The sequence below is a fragment of the Felis catus genome, chromosome A3 (assembly GCF_018350175.1).
Source record: "Felis catus isolate Fca126 chromosome A3, F.catus_Fca126_mat1.0, whole genome shotgun sequence".
Classification (NCBI taxonomy): domain Eukaryota; kingdom Metazoa; phylum Chordata; class Mammalia; order Carnivora; family Felidae; genus Felis; species Felis catus.
In genome coordinates this window covers 8,154,679-8,178,867 of record NC_058370.1, presented here as the reverse complement: position 1 = coordinate 8,178,867, position 24,189 = coordinate 8,154,679, and the positions used below count along the sequence as shown (strand labels likewise).

The following is a 24,189-nucleotide window of genomic DNA, read 5'->3' as shown; positions in this document are numbered from 1 at the left end:
GCAGGAAATACTCAGAGGCAGTGGAACAGTTGAGGTGTCCATTCGCTTTCCCCCTATCCATGCCATTCATTCCCGGATGAATCAGAGAAACCTAAGCTTGTCGATGCTGGAAGTGGTGTTGATCCCAAGTAGATGCGCTGTGAATTGGGAGGGGTAGGGAAAAGACGCCCTTTGTCCTCCATTAGTTATGATTCTTGATTGTAAACAAAGAGGGTGTCCTTGGACAAATCCTTAGACTAAGGCTCCCTTTATGGCAATCAATAGAAAATGAATCTTCCATGGGATCACAGATTTATTTTTTTCCCCTATGGGGGAGCCCTTCTCCTGGAAGTTCTCCAGGAGCTAGCGCACCTGGCCTCATGCCCCTTCTCGGATAGCAGCAGCAGCCCTAAGCGGTCTCGCCTTTGAAATTGGCTGACGGTTCTGATGATGGGTTGAGCAGCGTGCAATCCTTCTTGCTGTCGCACAGTTTTATTGGCTCTGCAAGTTTTAAAACTCATAAAAGATGTTTTATCAGTAAAAGAAGCTGGCCTACAGGGAACGGATAATTTCGTAATAAGGCATCATCTCCCATGGTCTAATAACCATAACCTGTTTTAAATATTACACATCATAATATCAATAAAGCCTTGGTCATTTATTATCTGCTTTTCAAATCTTCTCCTTTCGGTGAAAGATATTAGAAAAGGTCAGAGCTGCTGTCAGACCCCAGTGATAAAGAGCAGGAGGATGCTTCGGAAAATGGTAGTTCTCGCAGCGTTCAGGACTATAAACTTTTTAAATTGAATTGTAAAAGTTTATAACTAATAAAGAAACTCTTTTAGGTGATTTTAATGTTATTTGGTCGTTTGGAATATTCCACAGATGGGAACAGATGGTAAGGTCACCAAGTGGGTGAGCATTCAGCACCATAAAATGCAAATACATTTTCTCCCCGTTAGAGATGTGGCAGTTGTAGTCCGACAACGTTATAGGCCATTATCCAGTTTCTACGAACATCAGGTACTTTAACATGCCAGTATAAATAGAGAAGGGGCTGAGGCATCTGCTGGCTGGAAGAGGGCTGAGAACAGCCGACAGATCTTCTTTTGATAAAATAAATATAAATTTCCTATCTTCTCCTTCAAATGACCTTGACCAGTTCCTTTCTTCCTATGGGTAAGGAATAGTTCACCCTAGATGAACATGGAAATTCATTATTAGCAAAGGGTAATTTTAATAAGAGGATTGGTTTCTAGGAAGGCAAATATATTAGATTGCAGCTTCTTGAGGGTAGATTCTTGGTCTTTGATTTCAGGGTCGTTCACTCATTTATTCACCAAGTAATCAGTGAACACCTACTCTGTGCAGGGCATTTCTGTAGACAGGCTGTATCGATTAAAAAAATGGGGTGGGGAGCGCCTGGGTGGCTCAGTCAGTGATGTGTCTGACTTCAGCTCAGGTCGTGATCTCACAGTTTGTGAGTTCAAGCCCCACGTCGGGCTCTGTATGGCTGTAGAGATGTGAGGAAGCCCGAGAGATGGGAAGGAAAGCAGAGAGCGAAGGGGTAGGGGGTGCTGGATCATTTAGGGCACTGAAGGTCACTGCCAGGGTTTTGGCTATTACTTGAGCGAAATGGAGCGCCTTGCAGGATTTTAAGTGGACAAATGACATGTCATAATTTATGACTTGAAAAGAACTCTCTCAAAAAGATATTTGCTTCCACATGTCACTGCAACATTATTCACAATAGCTAAGACATGACAATAACCTGAGTGTCCATCAATGGATGAGTGGATAAAGATGATGTGACATATATATTATATATTATTCGCCCGCAGAAAAGAAGGAAATCCTGCCATTTGAGACAACATAGATGGATCTTGAGGACATTATGCTAAGTGAAATAAGTCGCACCGAGAAAGACAGGTACTGTATGATCTCACTTACATATGGAATCTAAAAAGCCAAACTCATAAAGTAGAACGGAGTGGTATTTTCCAGAGGTGGAGGGTTAGGGGTGAGGAAATGGGTGAAGATGTTCAAAAGTTCAAAGTAGAAATTATAAGGTAAATAAGTCTTGGAGACTTACTGCACAGTGTGGTGACTACCGCTAACAAAACTGTATTGTATGTTTGAAAGTTGCTAAGAGGGGTGCCTGGGTGGCTCAGTCGGTTAAGCGTCTGACGTAGGCTCAGGTCATGATCTCCCAGTTTGTGGGTTTGAGCCCTGCATTGGGTTCTATGCTGACAGCTCAGAGCCTGGATCCTGCTTCTGATTCTGTGTCTCCCTCTCTCTCTGCCCCTCCTCTGCTCTCGCTTGCTCTGTCTCTCCCTCTGAAAAAGAAACATTAAAAAAAAAGTTGCTAAGAGAGTAGATCTTGAAAGTTCTCATCACAAGAAAAATTGTAACTATGTGACATGATGGATGTTCAACTAAATTTATTATGGTGACCATTTCATAATATATACATGTATCAAGTCATTGTGTTGTATACACCTAAAATAAATACAATGTTATGTGACAGTTGTGTATCCATAACCTGGAAAGAAAAAGAACTCTCTGGAAACTGGTTGAAGATACACTGTTAGCAGACAGTTGCTGAAGCAGAAAGACCAGTAAGGCAGCTATGGCTATGGCACTCGGATCAAGTACAGCATTGGAGATGGTGGGAGGTGGTCAGACTCCAGATATGTTTGACCCTAGAGCCAACAATATTTCTTGCATATTCTTTGTGTACTGTGAGAGAAGGGAGGAGCCAGGGAGAGCTCCAGTTGGCCTGACCAAATGAAAGACGAAGCTGTCATTTCTCTAAATGGGAAAGGCTGCAGGAGGAAGTGATTTCATTTCCTTTTTGGACAAGTGGAGTTGGAGGTGTCTGTTAGTCATCCTGCTGGAGATGCCAAGTAGGTAGTTGGGTATCTGGCAGAGTCTCGAATTTGAGAGAGAGGTCTGGCCCAGAGGTACGAATTTGGAAGTTATCGACATGTTTGATATTTAAATCTAAATATCATTTGGTATTTAAGCTGTGAGACTGGATGAGATCACTTATAGGCGTGAGTGTAGACAGAGAAAGAAGACGTCTCAGAAGTGACTTTGTGACTCGCTCAGTGAAAGTGGGATGGATAAACAAAGCGGATGAGTCATAACAGAAGTTAGTTAGTGCCCTTCTCCACACAGTGGTAACTCGGGTAAATAGCAGTGGACGTGTAATTCGCGAAAGCAACAATACAGAGTTACTTATGATTTGAAATGTGGGTCCAAGGGCGGAAGTGGGAACCTGATGAACGAGGTCACAGTGAGGAGAACGTAATCATGACTCCACCATGTTTGTTCACTCGTCCATGTGTTCATTCAACAGATACATTTTAATTGCCTCATATGTGCCGGGCTTTAATCTCTCACGTTGGGCACGTAGCATTTCTTGCCCCCCCCCCCCCCCCCGCATCAGTTTCTTCTTTCTGATCATCTTAATTTCCTCTCAGGTACTACTGCTCCCAGCTGTGGGCAACCCTGCAGGGGCAGTGAACCCACATGCCAGGACCACATGGGTCCTGCCAGGAGACCAGGCACGTGACCTGAGCTTGGCCAACTAGCCTCTTCACACTAGGGTTTTGGCTTTTCAGCCAGGAAAGAAGAAATGACTAGTGGCTCAATAGAATATAATTCAAGTCACCACTGCAAACTACATGTATAATTTTAAATTAAAAAAAATGGCTGCCCAAACAAATTAAAAAAAATTTTTTTTAATGTTTATTTTTGACAGAGAGAGAGACAGAGCATGAGCAGGGGAGGGGCAGAGAGAGAGGGAGACACAGAATCCGAAGCAGGCTCCAGGCTCTGAGCTGTCAGCACAGAGCCTGACGCAGGGCTCGAACTCGTGAACAGTGAGATCATGACCTGAGCCGAAGTTGGACACTCAACCAACTGAGCCACCCAGGCGCCCCACAAATTTTTTATAATAGCTACCAAAATAAGAAAAAACAGATTTAGCTGATTTTAATTATCTATTATCTTATTTGACCCCATATATCCAAAATATCATCAATGTGCAATTATACAAATTACTCATGAAGTATTTTACATTACTTTCCTTGTGTGATGTCTTGGAGATTCGGTGTATGTTGTATACTTGCAGTGCATCTGTTTTTGGACCAGCCATATTTCAGCACTTGGTCGCCGTGCGTTGGATTTCATTGTGTCGGAGAGCGTAGGATTCAAGTTCACTCATTTCAGCAGCAGCTCCCTGAGCAAATAGGACCTTCTGCAGGGTCTTTACAGAAGGCCCTGCTTCCTGACCTGCCAGAGCTTCCTCAGTCTTTGGGAATTTTGTCCCAAAGTCCTTTTCTTTTGCTTAGGTTGCTAGAGTAATTTCCTGTTACTTGCACTCAAAGAAACCTTGGTGGTATAACTCCTTTTTCCAATGGAGAGAGAACAAAGAAGGACGTGTGTCAGAGCAGGACGTTTCCATAGTTGTAATGTCAAGGGTGGAAGCTTCGAAAAGGGTAACGTGAGTCTGTGTGTATTTAGATGAAAAAAAAAATCTCCAAAACAGAGCTTTGGGTGAAAAAACAAAGGTGCATAAAATGTGTATAGTATGATCCTATTTGTATACTTTCTTAGAAAATACCACACATATATGTATATTTGGCACAGGCACACATACAATTATTAAATAGAAAGAAACAAACTTGCAGGACGAGGGTGACCTTTGGAGAACATGGATGGGCAGTTGGGCAACAGGTGGGTTATGGGCTGAATTGTGCCCTCCTTTCCCCACGACCTGTTGAAGTCCTACCTCAAGGGACGCCTGTGGGGCTCAGTCAGTTGAGTGTCTGACTTCGGCTCAGGTTATGATGTCACAGCTTGTGAGTTCGAGCCCCACATCGAGCTCTGTGTTGACAGCTCGGAGCCTGGAGCCCGCTTCGGATTCTGTGTCTCCCCCTCTCTCTGCCCCTCCCATGCTCATGCTCTCTCTCTCATTCTCTCTCTTTCTCTGTCTCAAGAATAAGTAAACATTAAAAAGAATTATGAAGTCCTACCTCAGAATGTGACCGTGTTTGGAGAGGGGTCTTTGTGGAGGTAATTAAGTTAAAAAGAGATCATTCAAGTGGTCCGCAGTCTGATATGACTGATGTCCTTTCAAGAATCAGAGATTTGGGAGGCGCCTGGGTGGCTCAGTTGGTTAAGCGTACGACTTCTGCTCAGGTCACGATCTCGCAATCTGTGAGTTCAAGCCCCACATCGGGCTCTGTGCCGACAGCTGGGTGGAGCCTGCTTCTGATTCTGTGTCTCCCTCTCTCTCTGCCCCTCCTCCACTTGTGCTGTGTCTCTCTGTCTCTCAAAAATAAACATTTAAAAAAAATGAAACAAAAAGAATTTTTAATTTAAAAAATTTTCAATTAAAAAAAAAAGAGATTTGGGCACACCACGTATGACGAAGAAGAGAGAAGGCAATGAGAAGGTGACTGTCTCCAAGCCAAGGAAAGAGACCCTTAGGAGAGTCTTCTCTCATGGCCCTGAATCTCAGACTTCTGGCTTCTCCATACCTGTGAGCAAATACATTTCTGTTGCTGAGGCCCCCCTCGTCTGTGATCCCTTGCGATGGCAGCCCTCGAAAACTAAAGCCAGGGAGTAGTTAAAAAGAGGGGCAGACTTTTGCTTATTTTAAAGGTTTCTGTTTTAATATTTTTACAATGTGTACTTCTATTTACACATCAAGAAATGGAAATACAGTAAAACCTTGATGCTGAGTAACTTGTTCTGTGAGGGTTCTGCAAGATGAGCAAACATTTCTAATACGTTTTCACTTGATAAACAAATGACATCTTGCAATACAAGTAGCATGTGGTGCTGAATGTCATATGATCCCCACTGAGCCAGTGGTTCTCTCTCTCTGTGGGATTGTGGGTGATCACCTCCCATGCTCAGATGCTTGGCCTCAGGTCGTGGTGTTTGGCAGAAATCAGTGACTTTTCAGGACATTGGAAGATGCCCACAACTGCCACTGGTGTATTTGTTGTCACTTCCAAGCACCTATGGACAGTCCTTTGCTCTTCCAGACAGGAGTGAGCTTAGATGCTTTGCTTTATTCTAGGTCATGGGATAAGTTCCTTGTTGAAGTTGCACTGAAAAGAAAAGGACTTCATTGAGCCAGTAGCAGTGACTCCGTTAGTGATCGTGAAAGTCGTCCTGCACAATAACCCTCCTCTCTTGTCTGCCTCACGCCAGCTGTGAAGGTTTTCAAAGGTAAGTGCAGGTTAATTTGTTTATTTTTCTTTATATTTTGTATTTTCTTTATTATTTTGCATTATATTACAGTATTCTAATTATGTGAGTATTTTTGGGTTGTGGCACGAATCATCTGAGTGTCCATTATTTCTTATGGGGAAATTTGCTTTGATATACAAGTGCTTTGGATTACAAGCGTGTTTTCAGGACGAATTATGCTCGCAAACCAAAGTTTTACCGTATTACCAAAAGAAGACTGGGGTCCTTCCTCACCGTCCTATATCCCTCTGCTGCCTTCCTTCGACACATTCCCTTCTCGGAATTTTGCCACACATGAAGTAATCTCTCGTCTCCAAAGGGAAGAAGGTAGAACTTACGACTTAACTTTTCCTCATTCAGCTGATATACTTGCCTGCTTGTTTAACTGCAAGTGGACTATGATGTTGGCTAGAATGATTAGAGTCATCTTTGTTTCGTTTCACTGTCTGCTGTTTCATCAAGTTCATTCTTAGACTTTCGTGAAGTTCCTTGTCTGGAATTTCTTTGGTTATAGGCAGCAGAAAGTAAGCAACAGAAAGTATACATACCTTATCGTCTTAGGCAGAAAAGTAATTCACTGAAAGGAAAGAAGGGACCTAACAGTTTCCAAGGGAAGGCTCTAGAAGCAGGTGAGTAAAAAAAACAAGAAGGCAACCAAGTTCATGGGGAGAGGGAAGTCACAGCCAGAACTCATGGGCGTTTACATTAGGATGCCACCGATGAAATTGATCAGCCTATACTTGTTCTTTCTTTTTTATTTTTTCTGAACGATTTCCTTTAGGATTTGATACTCAAAGGGGAGAGTGTGTAATAAGCTTACTTTGGCTCCTGCATGCATCCCTGAACCAGGAAAGGCAGGACACGCTTCATCAGCGAAAGTGTTCGCCGTAGGGCAGACCCAATGTGCTTTCCGGAAGAAGGGGCCCCTAAGTAGTAAAAATAACAAGATTTCTCTTGGATGATCATTGATTTGTTTGTTTATTCCACAATGTAAAAGTTGTCTGACCAGGGGCAGTGTTCTGCAGGAATATCTTTTGTATATTGTCACCTCCCACAAAACGTGGCTGGATTTTTGGTTTTCTTGGATGGCATCCAAGGTGATGGACGATTGATAGGTGTCTAGAGTGATAAGGCAAAATAAATTCCATTACGTTTTGTCTGGATAGCTTTCTTCGTTCTTGTCACTTGGGTCCCTTCTGTAGGTTGTAAGTTAGTCACCCCTTTTAAGGACGTGATCACTGTGTTGGCCACACCTGACTTCATTTTTCAGGTCCTTGAAAAATCTGTCCAATACCTTCATCAGTGGGGGGGGGGGAGTAGACTCTTGAAATCTCTTCCTTTCATCCATATATTTACAGATCCAGGGAAAGTTTGTGCTCATATCTTTATAATGCAAAATTTTAGAAACACTACTCTTAAAGTTTAGAATTCAGTTATTCAAAGGTATGTATCATTATGGCCCAAACACTTGATTTCATTCACTCCAGGAGCATGTTGCATGGATTTGGGCTATGGTTACGAAGTTACTATTTTATTTTTACCTAATTAAAACAGAAAATTAAAATGTTGAAGTTTAGGTCTAGATTGTAATCATATCCCCCAACAGTGGCTTTGGTTGAGATTTTATAATGTAGTGGAAACCATGTGAGCTCCTGCAGTCTGGCACACCTGTGTATCCTCGTGGTCAACCCAGGTGTCTTTCCAGGCATGAAGTACATTCCGGATGCAAACTGTAGTGTGCAAACCTTCTGGTGGAGAATGCGTGGGCAACATTCAACAAATCTAAGTGACTTTTCATTCGTGCTCCTTTTTGAAATTATTTTTTAATTCGGGGCTCCTGGGTGACTCAGTTGGTTGAGCGTGCGACTTCGGCTCAGGTCATGCTCTCGCTGTCCATGGATTTGGGCCACACACTGGGCTCTGTGCAGACAGCTCAGAGCCTGGAGCCTGCTCAGATTTTCTCTCTCTCTCTCTCTCTCTCTGTCTGCCCCTCCCCTGCTTGTGCTCTGTCTCTCTGTGTCTCAAAAATAAATAAACATTAAAAAAATTAGAAATTTTTAAATTCTTTTTTAATTGAAGTATAGTTAATATACAATGTTATATTAGTTTCAGGTGTGCAATGTAGTGATTTGAGAGTTTCATGCATTACTCTGTGCCCACCACGATAAAGGTAGTCACCATCTGTCAAGATACAGTATTACTACAATATTATCAACTCTATTCTCTATACTGTATGTCTCATCTCCATGACGTATTTGTTTGAGTGGCCATGAGAGGCAGAGGAGAAAGGCAACAGTTGCAGGCACGTGATTTGAACTGAGACCTGAATTCCAATGTGAAATCTGCCATATTCTAGCCATGTGACTACAGCCAAGTTACTTAAATTCACAGAGCCTTAGTTTCTTCACCTACAAAAATAGGGTGAAAACATCTATTTCTTAACTGTTATCCTTAGGATCAGATGAGATGCTTGAGGTGTCTATTTACTGCACATAGTGAGCCCTCAATAAATTGTAACCATTATGATTTGATGACTAACATATTTACATGACTGACTCATTTCTATTCCCTGGAGCAAATACTTTGTAATACACTTAAAGCAGATTAACGATTTCTGGTTGGTTTAATCTGTTTGGTTTATATGAATACAACAGTTGTGACCAGAAAGCAGAGCAAATCCTATAACCGACAGTTTCCTAAAATGCTGCTGGAGCACACTCCACCATAAGACGTAACAAAATGGGTCATCAGGAACATGTTTTATGTTCAGACAGAATTGGGAAACTCTTGACAAAAGTCAAGCAAAAGTCCTTCTTTGCAGGACTTCTCAGAGCCTTGAACATACTGTCATGCATTGTGACTTTCCAGAGGCAAATTCGTATAGCAGAATTTTCTAATTTACTCGACAAAAGGACCCCAATATGAGGTTAGGGTTATTCAGAAAAAATGGTAAAGAAGTAATGGCATAGCTGTGTCACCAGCTACTTGCCAAGTGGCACAGGAAGTGATCACAACAGATAATCCAACTTGCCCAGAGCAGCTGTTGTGAATTTAATCTAGTTCCTCTTGAAAGCAGTTTCCACCCCCCCCCCCCCCGCCGCCCCCAAATTGAGTTGCAGCCTATGAAGGAGAAACACATTGCCACCCCACTGTTCACACTTCTGCTCTGTCTGTAAATGTTAGGAACTACCATAAAAAGAAATTTGAATTCCTGCGGCAATAAATATGCAAATACACATTTTCTCCAAATATGGCTAGGACATCATTTTCCCCCTTTTACAACCTCAGAGTCCCTAAACAGGTTTGAATCTGTTGACAAAGCATTTTAAAGCCATCTAGCTGACTTTTTCTTTTGTATGCTAGCAATCTGTTAACCATATTCCCAGGAAACTCAGATGGAGTGCTCGCTCGCTCTCTCTCCCCCACCTCCCTTTCCCCCTTTCTGGTTTCTTTGCAGTTTTGCCACTGGATGGACAACATTCATTCAGTCATTGGCACATTAAGCACCACAATTTAGTCAATCTCATTCTATGTCATTGGCTAAGTAATTACTTGAAATTTGTTACCCACAGTTTAACTCTTTGTTCTAAGCCTATTATTGACATCAGAGGAGTTTTGCCTGCAGAAGAATGAGGTTCTGTTCTTTATGTATGAAATGTTCTGATTTTCTCCAGACTTCTGTGCCTGAGTGAATCTCGGGGGGGAGAACAGCTCCATACATCCATCAACATTTAGAAGTGCAGCAACATTTCCATATAAAGCTGAAGCTTGGAGATTGAACATGAAAGAAAAAAAAAACATCTTGTGGAGTACAAAGAATTGCTCAAAGCTGGTACTTAAGGTCAAGGAGGACCACTTTCTAAGGTTTACAGGATGCTTCTTGGGCAAGATTTTCTTTAGCCTCTTGTACAGTCATTAAATTAAATGATAATATGCATTTTCAGGATCCTAACGGTGATGAGAATTAAGGTGACATATATATATATAGTCATGTCTTCATGCTTATGGGAATAATCGGTGCTTTGCAAACTTGAGGCAGAATTGGGGAACAACGCAGACAGGATGGATAATGTAGCAGATTCTGTACCGTAACGTGAGCATCTGTGTGTGTGTTGTCCTCGTGCACTTCCCAGGCCTAGGAGAATGGTTGGCTTCAAACACTGTATGTATATGTGTCCTCTGCATGCATGGACTTGTATTCATGGCTAAGTTTTATCATGGCTAAGTGGTATGGCGCAAGAGTTAACCCTAGCCTTGGAGTCAGAGAGCCTTGAGGGTTAAGTCCAGGGTCAGCCCTGTCCCATCTGTATGGCTTTGTGTAAGTAACCGAGTCTAACCCTCACCCTCCTCATTTCTACAGTGGAGAAAATGGTCGCTAAGACATTCAGTGCAAAGATTGGTTAAGACCATAGATGTAAAACAAAGCAAAACAAAAACAAAAACCCTTTGCATAGCACCTGGCATAGAGTAAACATTCAATAACTATTAATGTTCTGACTATAAACTTTGTATCAAATGAGTCCAAATAGAATAAATCCCTAGTAGAGTAGTATAAATCAGGACGCTATACAATGTACGTTCTCTCTACTGATTTATAAATACAGGCATTGGGTTCAGAATACGAATGTGGCACAACACTAAACTGTCAATAAGTCCCTGTCCCTCCTCCCCAGCCCCACCCAGCAGCGGTGGAAACATCAGGGCAATAGTTGATAGCACATCACATAGACTGCGTTATGGAGAATTACTCCAAGACGACACTCTGGATCAGTAGACAGTGTTGCCCCTGCCCCAACCCCAAGGAACATTCAGCAGCATCTGGAGTCATTTTTGGTTGTCACAAGTGGGGGGGGGGGCAACGGAGTGCGCTGTGGCTTCTGGTGGGTAGGGGCCAGGGACGTTGCCGAGCATCCTGCAGGGCACCGGGCAGTCCACGGCAGAGAACGATCAATAGCGTCCACAGTGAGAAACCCTGCTTTCGAGTTTTGGTTTTAAAAACCGTGTGACTTTTTTTAGACTCTGTCAGAGTCAACATTTCTTGAGGGTAAATGATTTATAAAATGATTTTCGGAGTTTGGGAAAGGGTTCAGCCGAGTGGCTCGGTTTGCCTGTGGGAACCGGGGAACGAGATCATTTCAGGGAGCCCGAGCCTGTTAACTCTTCCCGGCTGGCAGCACGGCCGGGGCTGAGAGGTGCAGGCGCATGAAAGTGGCCTTGAGCAGACATCCTGCTCTGGAGTGTTTTTAATGAGTCATTTAAAAATACTCGAGCCTGGGGGGCTCCGTCGGTTGAGCGTCCAGCTTCGGCTCAGGTCATGATCTCATGGTTCGTGGGTTTGAGCCCCGCGTCAGGCTCTGTGCTGACAGCTCGGAGCCTGGAGCCTGCTTCGGATTCCCCCCCCCCCTCAAAAATAAAATAAACATTAAAAAAAATTTAAAAAATACTTGAATGCGCTGACTAGTGACAAAGATCCTAAGTAACCCAGAATCCACTAAAAACAGGAAGAGCCCATTGCATTTAGACAGAATTATTTCGATCGATGATAAAACAGCCGGCAAGGTAGGCAGAGAAAAGAAATTCTGGGGAATAATGACACTAAGGACAATATCTCTTGTTTATTAAGCAGGGCACTGTGTTAAATGATGCGGGAGGAAGGATGAGGAGCGTAGGGTCTGGAGCCATTCTCCAGCCCTGTCACCTAGGAGCTGCGTGAGTCCGGGCAACTTCTTTTTCTTTTCTGCAGCTTATGTTTTAATCTGTCAAACGGGAACCGTAATAATATCTGCCCCATGAGGTTGCAGTGAGAACTCAGAATAAAGAATAAAGTCTCCAAGACACTCAGCTCAGTGAGGAACGTGTGTGCTTCCAGAAGGGGGGAGGTAATTCTGTTGGGAATAGGCCTGAAAAAAACCGTGTGGAGGGGAGATCTTTAAAGACCAGAACATTTAGACAGGAGAAAACTGTGTCAGAAAGAGATGAAGCGAGTTGCCTCAATTCCCACAAGCAGTGAAGAATCCGACTGGGTCGAGTTCCCAAGCCCACTTGGTGACCCTCGTCCCGGAAGAGTGTCTGCATGCATAAGGACACAATACCCAGCTGTGGAAGGAAGAAAGCCCTCCTACGCTGCATCTTCAGTGATCTACGCTTTAGGCTGATTTTGCCATTCATTACACTTCCACTAGTGCTGACATCACAAGAAGGGGTTCTCAGGTCTCCGGTGGCTGCATTAGGTTATTCAAGTAACATAAATGGTGCATCTCACGCTCGGGAAATCACCCTTGGAGAGATAGCAAAAAGCATGTCTCTGTTTCCACCAAGAACTGGTTCTCACAGAAGACAGGAGTGATGTCCTGAGAAGTCTGTGCGCTCTGGTCGCATTGCCTGGGTGCTTTTAGTGTCGCAACCTTCAAGTGTGCGCTGGAAGGGGCCCTCGAGAGAGAGTGACAAATCTGTAGCCTGCCTAGTAAAACTAGGAAGAGTGTGTAGCCGGTGTGTGCGTGAGGGAGTGTGTATGTGCCCACGTGAGAAGGTAGGCACCTGTGTGTATGTATGTGTGTGCCCGTGTGCATGCGTCTGTGTGTACATATCTGTGTGCTGAGTATACGTTCCCATGTGTGAGTGTGTGTATGAGAGCGCATGTGTCCACGTGTGTCCATATGCCGTGAGTGTGTGTGTGTGTGTGTGAACGTGTGTGTGTGCCTTAGGCGTGTACCTTGGTCACAGACCTGAGGCAGCCTTCATCGGCAGTCACGCTGACGAGTACAGTGGCATTTGACGAGGCTGACCTTGGACTCAACAGGCATGACTTGGGGCTGAGCTCCTCCTGGTTATATTTAATCACACCGCCTGGATTTGACACTGAGTCTGGCTTGAAATGGGTGTCGTGAAGGGTCGAATGTGTCTTCCAGGCTTGCCAGGACTGAGATGTCAACAGGGACTGATGATCATGGACCCGGTCACAGCCCCGAAGACCTTCTGTGGGAAGGGAATCCCCCTTCCCAGCGGGAACCCCCCGAATGCCCACGGGGCAAAAATCACATGACGCTGTTGGACTCAGGACTGTGCCCACCCTGGTTTCCTTCATTGCTCACACTTTTGTACCATTTGATTTTTTTCCCGGATTTATTTTTTGGCCCAGTCATCTGATGATGGGTGAATCGAGGAAACGAACATCAGAACTGATCCCGGTTGTTAAATCTACCCATGTGCTCAGCATGACGAGGACTTTCCTGCCTCATTTCGTGCGATTGTCTGCGCTGAGCACAGCTTGGGCCCTCCCCAACCACCTTTCCTTCCATGTCCTAATGTGAAACACTTTTTCCAGGTTCACCCTGGTTCTAAATATTTTACATATCTCTGATATTGATTCTTTGGAGACTCCACATTCTGCAAATATACAACTGTCCACCCTTTGAGCTACCAATTCCTTTTCTAAGAATTTATTCTACTCATTTTCACTTTTTGCCCAAGTAGCATAATAGGAGAGACTATGCTGATGTCCATTCCATCATTATTTGTGACTCATTTGTTCATTTCATGCACTTTTTTTTAAAGTGCTGTGTTCAAAGTCTTAGGGAATCGGTTTTAAACAAAAAACTTAAATTTGTTTTTCTTTCCCTCTTAGGGCTTATGCTCTCCTTGGGGAAGGAAGACCGTGTGCGGAATAAATAATGTTAAATTGCGAGAGGGGAATGGGAAACGTGCAGGGGGGTTGTGTGTGATTGTAAATATGGTTGCAGGAAAGGCCTTGCTGAGAAGCGGCATCTGAGTAAAGACCAGAGGGGTGAGGAAGGGACTCGTGTGGCCATCTGGGGGACAGTGATCTGGGCAGAGGGAACAGCAAGTGCAAAGGCCCTGAGGTAGGGAGGTACCTGGCATGTTTGAGGAACAGCACGGAAGCTTGTGTGGCAGGAACAGAGAGCACCAGGGAAAAATGAGGAAGGGGGTGCAGTCACAGAAGTGATAGGTGGGAGCAGGAGCAGAGTGCAGTGACTGGTGGGCGGCGACCTTGGCTTTCACTTGGACTAAGGTGGGAAAGCCAGGAGGGTTCTGAGCAGACGAGTGGTATGACATGCCTTGTGTTTTAATCAGATCGCTCTGGCTGCCGAGTGGGGATTTGGCACCGCATGGAGGCGAGGGCCAGAGCTGGGAGACCAGTGAGGAGGCCATTGTGAACCTCCGGCAGAGACACAATAGCAGCCTGGACCAGGCTAGGGGAGCAGGAGGTGGTGAGAAACGGTCAGAACTGGATATATCTGTAGGTAGAGACAGCGAGGCTTATGAAGTACCTACTGTCTGTCAGGAGGGTAATCATTTAAAAAAAATTACAGCACACTTGCCTAATAAAATAATGAGAGTGCGCTCTAAGAGTATTTCTACGTCACATAGTTGCACGAAAACATCAAAATGAACAGCAGTGGGGCGGTAAAATTCCTGAGTTACAAAAATGCACACACACACACACACACACACACACATACACATGCATGCATGTGTACATATACATACACATATACATACACACACACACAAGCTTGCTATTTTCATTTAAAAATTTTTTGAATACATCAAATTGGAAGAGTAATTTGCTCTGAGAAGGGAAATGGCAGTTGGGGTGTGAAGGGGAAGTTTCAGGTTTTAACTTGGTTAGTTTTGGCTGTTCTCCCCCCAGCACCCCTGGGCATTCCACTCATTGCCCTTTGATGGTTTTTTTTTTAATAAAAGGAGAAGGGGAAATACTCAGAAAAGGAAAACACTCCCCTTCTCGAGCTTATATAGACATTTTAACGAAGCCCTAAACAAAACCATGCCCCACAAAGCAGGCATCTGGGTTCAGAAGAGTCACAGTCAAGGCTTGCTTCAGAATTTGGTTTACTGTGGCCAAATGTCAAATGTTGGGGGAAGCGCAATCTTTTATCTCTAGATTCGATCCAAAACCTTCCCCTCCTCTGTGGCTACTGAGAACAAAATTGGGTGCTGTTGATTTGCAGTTAGAGCCTAGTCCTTCAGCGGAGCAAATTCTAATAACTCTTCACCTGACAGCAGTCAGAATTGAGGCAGGAGACAAAGTACTTTCAGGAACTTGGCCCTGCTCTCAAACCTAGTAATTGCCCTTCTAGCGTCTGTTGGGGGCCATGTGAAATGAAACTGCACTTTTTCAGAAGTATTTGTGCCTCCCGGTCTACACATTCAGTCCTCCAGGGATTCATGGGGGCCCCAGTGACAGCACATCCGTGGATCAATGCAGGGTGACTAGAAAAAGATGATTGTGCCAAAGATCTACTCCCCTTCTAATCTGGTCAGGTCTCCTAGCCAGTCCTGCCATGCCAAGAAGATAGACATTTGATGAAGAGGCGAGTTTTACAATTTCAGGGAACTCTGTGATGTCCAGTGGCACACCTGGGCTTTATATTTGACTTTTTCTAAATATGAAATTAATGAAAATAGCTGCAGTCCGGTCATGGATAGTTCTCAGATAGCCAAAGATGATCTGTGTAATGGAAGTTGTCATACTTTTCGGGAGTACCAGCAGTTAGCATATAATTATTTGCCAACTGTGAGTTCACTGTGACCGAACTGTTTTTTTAAATATGCGAAATCAGACATCCGAGAGACTGTCATAAAATGCCACCAGTCTAAATTTTCTTTCGCTTAAGGACACCGGTGACAAGGCATGGTGCCACATATGGATTTCTTTGAGTTTGGAAGGCTGCCATCAGCAACGATAGGGCGGCCTGTGGATTTGCTGCTGGTGCATCAGGCTGGAAAAAAATTGAATTCTACAGAACGTTGTTTGCAAGGTGCACCTTCCATTGAAATGGTGCCTGCAATGGGTGCTTAAAATGGTGCTTAAAATTGAAATGGGCCTAAAACTTGTCAGGGTGTTGAGTCCTTCTGCTTTTTTTTTTTTTTTTAAGGCACTTGCCATTCTTACAGATTGAAACATCAGAGAGCACAAGTTAGCTGTAAGAGGACATTAACTACACTGGTGTTTCCCAAAGGGATTGGTGCCAGGAAAGAGGTTAGACCCATTGTTCTCAGCCTAGTACAGTTTTTCCCATCCAGAGATGTGGCAATGTCTGCAGACATTTTTTTGCTGATCACAACCTGGGGAAGGTGGACCATCGGAGTCTAGGCCAGGGATGGCGCTAAACATCCTCTAGTGCACACGATGGCCCACATACAACACAGAGGTGTCCTTCCTCGTGGGTCCTTTTGGTCCTGAATTTATTATATATACCTGAGATGCCAATAGGAACACCTATTCACATAGCTAATTTCAGGTCAAATAATAACATATTGTGTATGAATCAGCTTGGGCTCCCGTAACAAAATATCCTAAGACTGAGTGGCTGAAGTAACAGAAATTAATTTTCTCACCGTTCTGGAGGCTGGAAGGCTGAAATCAGAATGCAAACATGGCTGGATGCTGGTGAGCACTCTCCTTCTGGCTTGTCTATGGCTGCCTTCTTGCTGTGTGCTCACTTAGCCTTGTCAAGGTGTGTGCACTTGGAGAGAAAGAGATGGAGACGGCAACCTCTCTGGTATCTCTTTTTATTACTTTTTTTAATGTTTATTTTTGAGAGAGAGAAACACAGTTTGAGTGGGGGAGGAGCAGAGAGAGAGAGGGAGACACAGAATCCGGAGCAGGCTCCAGGCTCCGAGCTGCCAGCACAGAGCCTGACGCGGGGCTCAAACTCATGAGCCGTGAGATCATGAACTGAGTGGAAGTCTGACACTTAACCAGCTGAGCCACCCAGGTGCCCCTCTGGGGTATCTCTTCTTCCAAGAGCACTAATTCCATCATGAGGACCCCACCCTCATGACCTCAGCTAACTCTGATTACCCCACCGAGGGCCCCAACTCCAAATATCTTAAGTTGGGGATTAGGGCTTTGCTATGTTCTAAATTGATTGTATCTCCCCCCAAATTCCTCTTGAAATCCTAACCCCCAAAGGTGATGGTATTAGTAGGTGGTTTGGGAATTGATTAGTTCATGAGGGTGGAGCCCTCATGAGTGGGATTTGTGTCCTTATAAAAGAGACCCCACAGAGCACCCTAGCCTCTCCCACCAAGTGAGGACACAGTGAGAATGTGCCAACTGTGAACCAGGAAGAGGGCCCTCAGCAGAGATTGTGACCGTGCTGGCAGCTTGATCATAGACTTCCAGAATCCAGAAACGTGAGTCGTTATTTCTGTTGGTTATAAGCTACCCAGTCTTTGATATTCTCATATAGTGGTCTAAACAGATGAGACAGGCTTCACTGTGAATTTGGGGGAGTTGGCACTTTCAGTCCATTAACATATAGAAAATCTACGCAAGTGTTTATTATTATTTTTACTATTATAGGTCTCGGTTGTTATTGTTTGGTAACCACACAGAGGCCTAGTGAGAACACCTCCCATCAAACAGAGAAAGATGGTGGGGTCTGTTGTAAATGATGCCTACAACAGAACATAGTCAAATTGTGTATATCTATATGTTGGCCAGTAGCATAAAACTAAGTTTTAGGCTCTTAATTGTAAAATATCCATTCTTCAGAGAGCTCTTCTCTGAAGTTAAGGAAGTAAGACTCTGCTCTAAAACAGCAGTTTAAAAAATTTGTGGATAGAGAAATGTTTTCTTGATTTACATGTGAAAACCTGAAACTGATGTTTTCCGCCTGCCTCTTCTAAAGGTTTAACGCACAGCCTGGCACGGGTCTTCCAGGTCACATATAGCATTTTTTTTTGGTAATATTTGTCGACTGTTTGTAAAAATAGTCACTCACCAAATAGACGTTGGGTATCTGCCTCAGTAAAGTTTCTACATTCCATGTTGGGTAGGAAATACAAGAGGAAATCAGCGTCCCTGCTCACGAGGCAGGTTTGTTCACATATGTGTATTTTTCATGACAAAATATTTCAAGTGCCATGGCGAGAACCAAGAATGATCTAGAAGTGTTTAGGAAGGGGGAAGGGAACTGTGCATGAGGGAACCACAACTAGGGAGCATAAGTGGGTTCTAATCAAGGGCATCCCCTGTCTGCTGAGCGAGGAACCCACCCCACAAGATCCTCTGGATGTTAGAATTGTCCTGGATTAGTAACTATTCTGTGTTCTTCGTGTTTTTTTTTCTTATTAAAGTTTCTTAACATTTATTTATTTTTGAGAGAGACAGAGACAGAGTGTGAGCTAGGGAGGGGCAGAGACAGAAGGAGACAGAATCGGAAGCAGGCGTCAGGCTCTGAGCTGTCAGCACAGAGCCCGATGTGGGGCTCAAACTCACCAACCGCGAGATGGTGGCCTGAGCTGAAGTCCGATGCTTAACCGACTGAGCCCCCAGGTACCCCTGTACTGTTTTTTAGTGGAAAACATCTACTATAGTTGTTTTGTCCCCACCCATAAAAATCATAGATATCTTCCAAAGAATGAAGGGAATTTATACTCACGGGCAGAGGAACTGTGTGGAGTGGGTTACAGTTTGTAGAGGTCTCTCTCATTCTTGCACGCAAGTAAGCAAGAGTGAGAGCACTCAGAAGTCAGAAGACTATCACCACAATTGAGGTGGGAAACGATGATGGTTTGAATTAGGGGGTAACGGTGAAGATGGAGAAAAACAGAATTTTAAAGATACATTTCCACCTCGACAAGATGGATAATAGAAAGGAAACAAGAATGACTCTTAAATGTAAGGCTCGAGCTGGTGTGTGAATAGAAGTTTCATTTCACAAGATGAAGAAGTCCGCGAAGGAAATGATCTTGAGTGTTACATGTGATGTAGGAAGGGGTACGGACCTAAAGCAAAACCTCTGCATTAAATACACTAAGTGGTTGGGGCGCCTGGTGGCTCAGTCAGTTAAACCTCCAATTCTTGGTTTCAGCTCAGGTCATGATCTCACGGTTCGTGAGTCCGAGCCCCACATCGGGCTCCACTCTGACAGCACAGAGCCTGCTTGGGATTCCCTCTCTCCCTCTCTCTCTGCCTCTTCCCTGCTCCCCTCCCCTCTCTCTGTCTCTCTCTCAAAATAAATAAATAAAAATATTAAATATAAATAAACATGTCAAATGGCAGATAGTAGTTGGATGTCAAACAGTAATAAGATACACAGATGTGTCCAAAGGTCAGAGGAGGGATGTGGGTAGGAGACTAGGATCTGACGGTGTGTCATATAGACAATATTTAGGGATATGGCTTGGATAAGACCTTACTAGTTAGAAAGCTGAGAAGAGGGTTGATGATACGAGGCACGCCATGTTTGGAGGTCAGACAGGAAGAAATCGAGGAACAAACACTAGAGAGGTAGCAAGAAAAGAGAAGAAAGAAGAATGTCTTGGGAGGGATGGAAGCTGCTGCTGAAGGTCAGAGGAAAGGTCTAGTAGCTTTAACAACACGGGCATCTTCAGTGAGCTTGATCAAGCAATTTCTGTGGCATCTTCGGGCGGGAGCCCAGGTCAGCAGTGTTTGAAGACGAGATGAGACGTGAGGAAAATTTGCTTAGAAATTCCTATTCTTCTTTTGTTGTCATCACCTAGACTTTCTTATAGCAGTAATATTTGGTACTTATGGACTTGAGACACTAATAATCAAATAAATAAGAACCAACAAAATCAGCAATATGATTTTCATTTAAATTAATTTTGAAAAATTTGTCCAGCTGATTTCATACATGCAGGAAACCCACTAGTAAATATCTTCCATGTGTTTATTTATCTTGTATTTATTTATTTTTGACATATATATATATATATATATATATATATATATGACCTCTGTCACACAGTTTTTATGGTAGGTGTTTAGGGTTGCAGAAGTGAACAAGACCTATAATTTCCCTACCCTTATGGTACATTCTCTTAGACCAGACAAAAGAGAAAAAGAAAAGCAAACAGATAACTGTGTAAGCTGGATGCTCTCCTTGGAGGAAACAAACATTGTGCATGCACAGTGAACAGTGGGTGGGTTTATTTTAAGAGGGTTGGTTACAGAAGGGCTCTGTGAGGAGGTGGTCCTTAGGCTGAGGCCTGGACGATGTGAAAGGCACTGTGTCAAGAGGCTGCAAACATCCTGAGTGGGAAAGAGCTATCATATCGGGGAAGCAGAGTGTAAGGGGGGCAAGTATATGCTTGGGCTGGAGCAGTCTGCAGGGGCCAGGTTGTGCAGGCCAAAGTTGATTTAACGCGTATGTCTTTGAAAAAGTATTTTGAGTAACATAGGAATCAGAGGTATTTCCTAGCACGGTATTTCTAGATAGCATCTTAGTAGTTTGTTTTATAAAAAAAGAAAATAAATCCTAAGGGGTGCCTGGGTGGCTCGGTCGGTCGATCATCTGACTTCGGTTCAGTTCATGATCTTGCGGTTCGTGGGTTTGAGCCCCACGTCGGGCTCTGAGCCTGGAGCCTGCTTCAGATTCTTTGTCTCCCTCTCTCTATCCCTCCCCCACTCTCTCGCACGCTCTCTCTCTTTCAAAAATAAACAAACATTAAAAAAAATTTAAATCTTGAAACAAATGCACACTTTAGACTAATAATTCCATTTCTAGGAATTTATGTTAAGGAAGTAACTTTCCACATGCACAAATTTTTTGTATAGAAAAATGCATGTAACGGGGCGCCTGGGTGGCGCAGTCGGTTAAGCGTCCGACTTCAGTCAGGTCACGATCTCGCGGTCCGTGAGTTCGAGCCCCGCGTCGGGCTCTGGGCTGATGGCTCAGAGCCTGGAGCCTGTTTCCGATTCTGTGTCTCCTTCTCTCTCTGCCCCTCCGCCGTTCATGCTCTGTCTCTCTCTGTCCCAAAAATAAATAAAAGTTGAAAAAAAAATTTAAAAATAAAAAAAAAAAGAAAAGAAAAATGCATGTATCTTTAAAATTCCTTAAACTCTGCACTTAAAACCAGTAGGTTTTATAACGTGTAAGTTATACCACATGAAAGCTGATTTTTTAAAGAAAAGAATGACTAATGTGGCAAAATATTAAAAATAATCTGAAGTTCATCAGTATGAGATTGGCTGATACATTCTGATCCAGCCACACATTCCAATTATACAACCACAACAATTGCTGATAGTTATTATACTGACATGAAAAATATCTCTGATATTTGGTAGTAAGTAAAAATAAGTCAAGCACAGTAAATATAATTTTATTTTTACTTGAATTAGAAAGATAAACATACCCTATAGTTACACATAAAAAACGATATTAGTCATTTTCCTGAGTGTTGGGGCTTATGGGTATATTTTACTCATTTCTTTGTTTTCCTTTGCTACCCAAGATTTTTTTATTATGAGCACGGGGTACTTTGTGATGGGGCACAACACCAAAGTTATTACCACGTTGAAGCAAAACACCCGTTAGCAGCAACGGAAAAAGATCTTTCCACGATTAAGTGCTGGAGCTCCAGGACCGCACTGGAGACCACTGAATCCAGCCCCCACCTCACTTCGGAAGAAATGAACGTTAGAATTAACATCAGCTGTGATGACCAACTGTTTTGGAAAACAGGCCAGATGGTGTGCATCTCCCCTCGCTGGTGTGCTTTGAGAGGGTATTATTGGATTTCTTAGAGCAGCAATTACAGAACATCTTTGGAGCTAGGTCATTGCAGTTACCTTCTAGCAAAGATGCAAGGTATTTAAAAAACTTCTCACCATCCCATTTGTCTTTGTCATACAGAATGCATTTGTCCAAAGGATTTCTTGTTTATATCCTTGATGTGTTTTTTTCTTAGACAGGATGCATTGAATTTTGCAACCACATCCTTCCTCATTTGAGTAGCTGATCATGCGGGGAACAGAGCCTGATTAATCTGCAATTTGCACAGGTGAATCTCGTGATTACATATGTCCGCAGGCAGTTGGGCTCCGTGGTCAATGGCACAACGAGGATAGATAGCAAACGAAAATCGCCTCGCAAGGCAAATAGCATTGCCAGAGTTTTCTAAGAAACCAGTGTACTGATGGTGCACCACATGTCCAGACTTTTAATTGGCCAAACCTGAGTAATCTCTTTATTTTTATAGCCAAAAGGAGAAGTCCACGGCAAGGACCTCATTCCCACACCTATTACCTTGTGTTTTTATTGTAAAGTTAGAAACAAAACCCAAGCCAACGTAGGTTAGTAATCCTCCCTCAACGTTTCATCTTCCACCCACCAATTATTCTTATTGTGGGTTTTCCCTGCCACACGTGTTCTGAATCTTGGAGGCCCCGAGATGCTAAGTTAGACACAGTTTTTGACTGGCAGCAGTTCAACAGGTATGTTTCAAACACCTAGTAGAGTGGTCTTCGGTCGTTCGAGTTCAGGGCTTCGTAAATCCTGGAATTCAGTGTGGCATATGTGAAAAGGACTAAGAGTTAAATTCCAGTTCATCCTTAAAGTTTCAGGACATTTTGTAAATGTGCAGGTATCACGACACAGTGGACTCACATCTTAATCGGGGGTCCTGTTTTGAAGTCTGTGCTAAGGTGGAAATCATTTGTTCCACTTTATTTATTTTTTAATCTTTTTTAAAAAAAGTTTATTTTGAGAGAGAGAGAGAGAGAGAGCTCGAGTGGGGAAGGGGCAGAGAGAGAGAGAGAGAGAGAGAGAGAGAGAGAATCCCAAGCAGGCTCCCTGCTGTCAGCACACAGCCCAACTTGGGGCTCGGGCTCCAACTCCCCAACCGTGAGATCATGATCTGAGCCAGAATCAAGAGTCTGACGATTAACCGACTGAGCCACCCAGGCACCTCTCCTTCCACTTTAATTTCTCCCTTCCTCCAGCTTAGAGAAGTATTTTCTACTCTGCGGGGTAGGGAGGCAGTCCTTTTATTCATCATTTATTTCCCCAAGTTTGTGGCTTTGGCTCTGAGTGTTTACAGTTCTCCCAAGGACTTCATTTTTGAGATTCCAAAGCAAGGAAGAGATTTTTTCTCCACTTGCTGTCACATGCCTTCCCTGAGCAGTGACAGCAAACCAGCCTGGTTCAGTGATCGCCACAGTAGGGGCCCTGCATCCAAATGGGGGCCCAGGAGAGCCGGGCGGGTGGCAGAAGGAAATCGTCCCACTTTTATTTATACTTACGTTTACGCACACAGGAAGGAAATTGATCTTTACCGATAATTATTATATAAATTGACTTTGGCATCGCACCCAGTTCTTAGGCTTGGCAGTCATTTCTCAAGCACTCCTTGCGTGGTAAGGGGCGGCGAGAGAGGGAAGGGCAGAAGTCCTCAATGTAGGGTGTCCACAGCAGCACCTGGGCTCCGTGCGTCACTGTTGAGGGAGTGCAGATTTCCACGCACACCGTGGAGTGATTCACAGACGATGCAACTTGATTTTCAGTAAACCTCGCAAAATTGCAAAAGACCGAATAAGAATCCTGCAAAGAAAATACGTATTGAAAATAGCAATAATTATGTAAGCCTAGGCACACAGCAAGAAAACATCAGCCCTGTACTGCTCCTACCTCTAGGATCTATAATTCCTGCCATATTTCAAAGTTCAGGGAAATCTGATGGCATGTGTCCTACCCCCTCCCCCTATGAACTTTCTTGGGTGTGAGGAAGTTTGAAGGAAGTATCCATTTGAGGTAATGGTGATGTTTTAACAGTGAGAAGCAATGTACGTTACAAGAGAAACTTGTGGCAAAGGCCTTTATATAAATGGATGTGTGGGTGGGTGGGTAGGACTTAAAGAATAAATAAAAATAAAAACATGGAGACAGAATTTCTATCATGGGAAGAATATTTCTGAGGAAGATTTTTATTGGGTTTACGAACCTGTTTGCTTAAAAATAAAAAGGAATCTGCCATTTAAGGTACAAAACTAATCAGTTGACATCAGAAAAGCAGGATTTTTTTTTTTAACTTACAAACTTGGCAGTTGCACCTGAAATACATGTCAAAATTTAGGATAAATGGCCACTAGGGTCCTTCTTCCATTTGGATCCACGTGTCTTTTTGAGATGTCTTTGCAACCAT

The 24,189-nt window shown here is 43.5% G+C and overlaps 1 long non-coding RNA gene across 2 annotated transcripts; it reads left to right on the top strand.

Moving 5' to 3' along the window:
* Window positions 1–1,847: 1,847 nt before the first annotated feature.
* LOC123384263 lies at window positions 1,848–22,786 on the top strand. Of its 2 annotated transcripts, XR_006595046.1 has the most exons (4): window positions 1,848–1,908; window positions 6,077–6,228; window positions 21,502–21,857; window positions 21,958–22,786. It is a non-coding gene; the product is annotated as an uncharacterized LOC123384263 (long non-coding RNA). The 2 variants fall into 2 exon arrangements; XR_006595045.1 differs by having other exon boundaries at window positions 21,502–22,786.
* The last annotated feature ends 1,403 nt before the right edge of the window (window positions 22,787–24,189 follow it).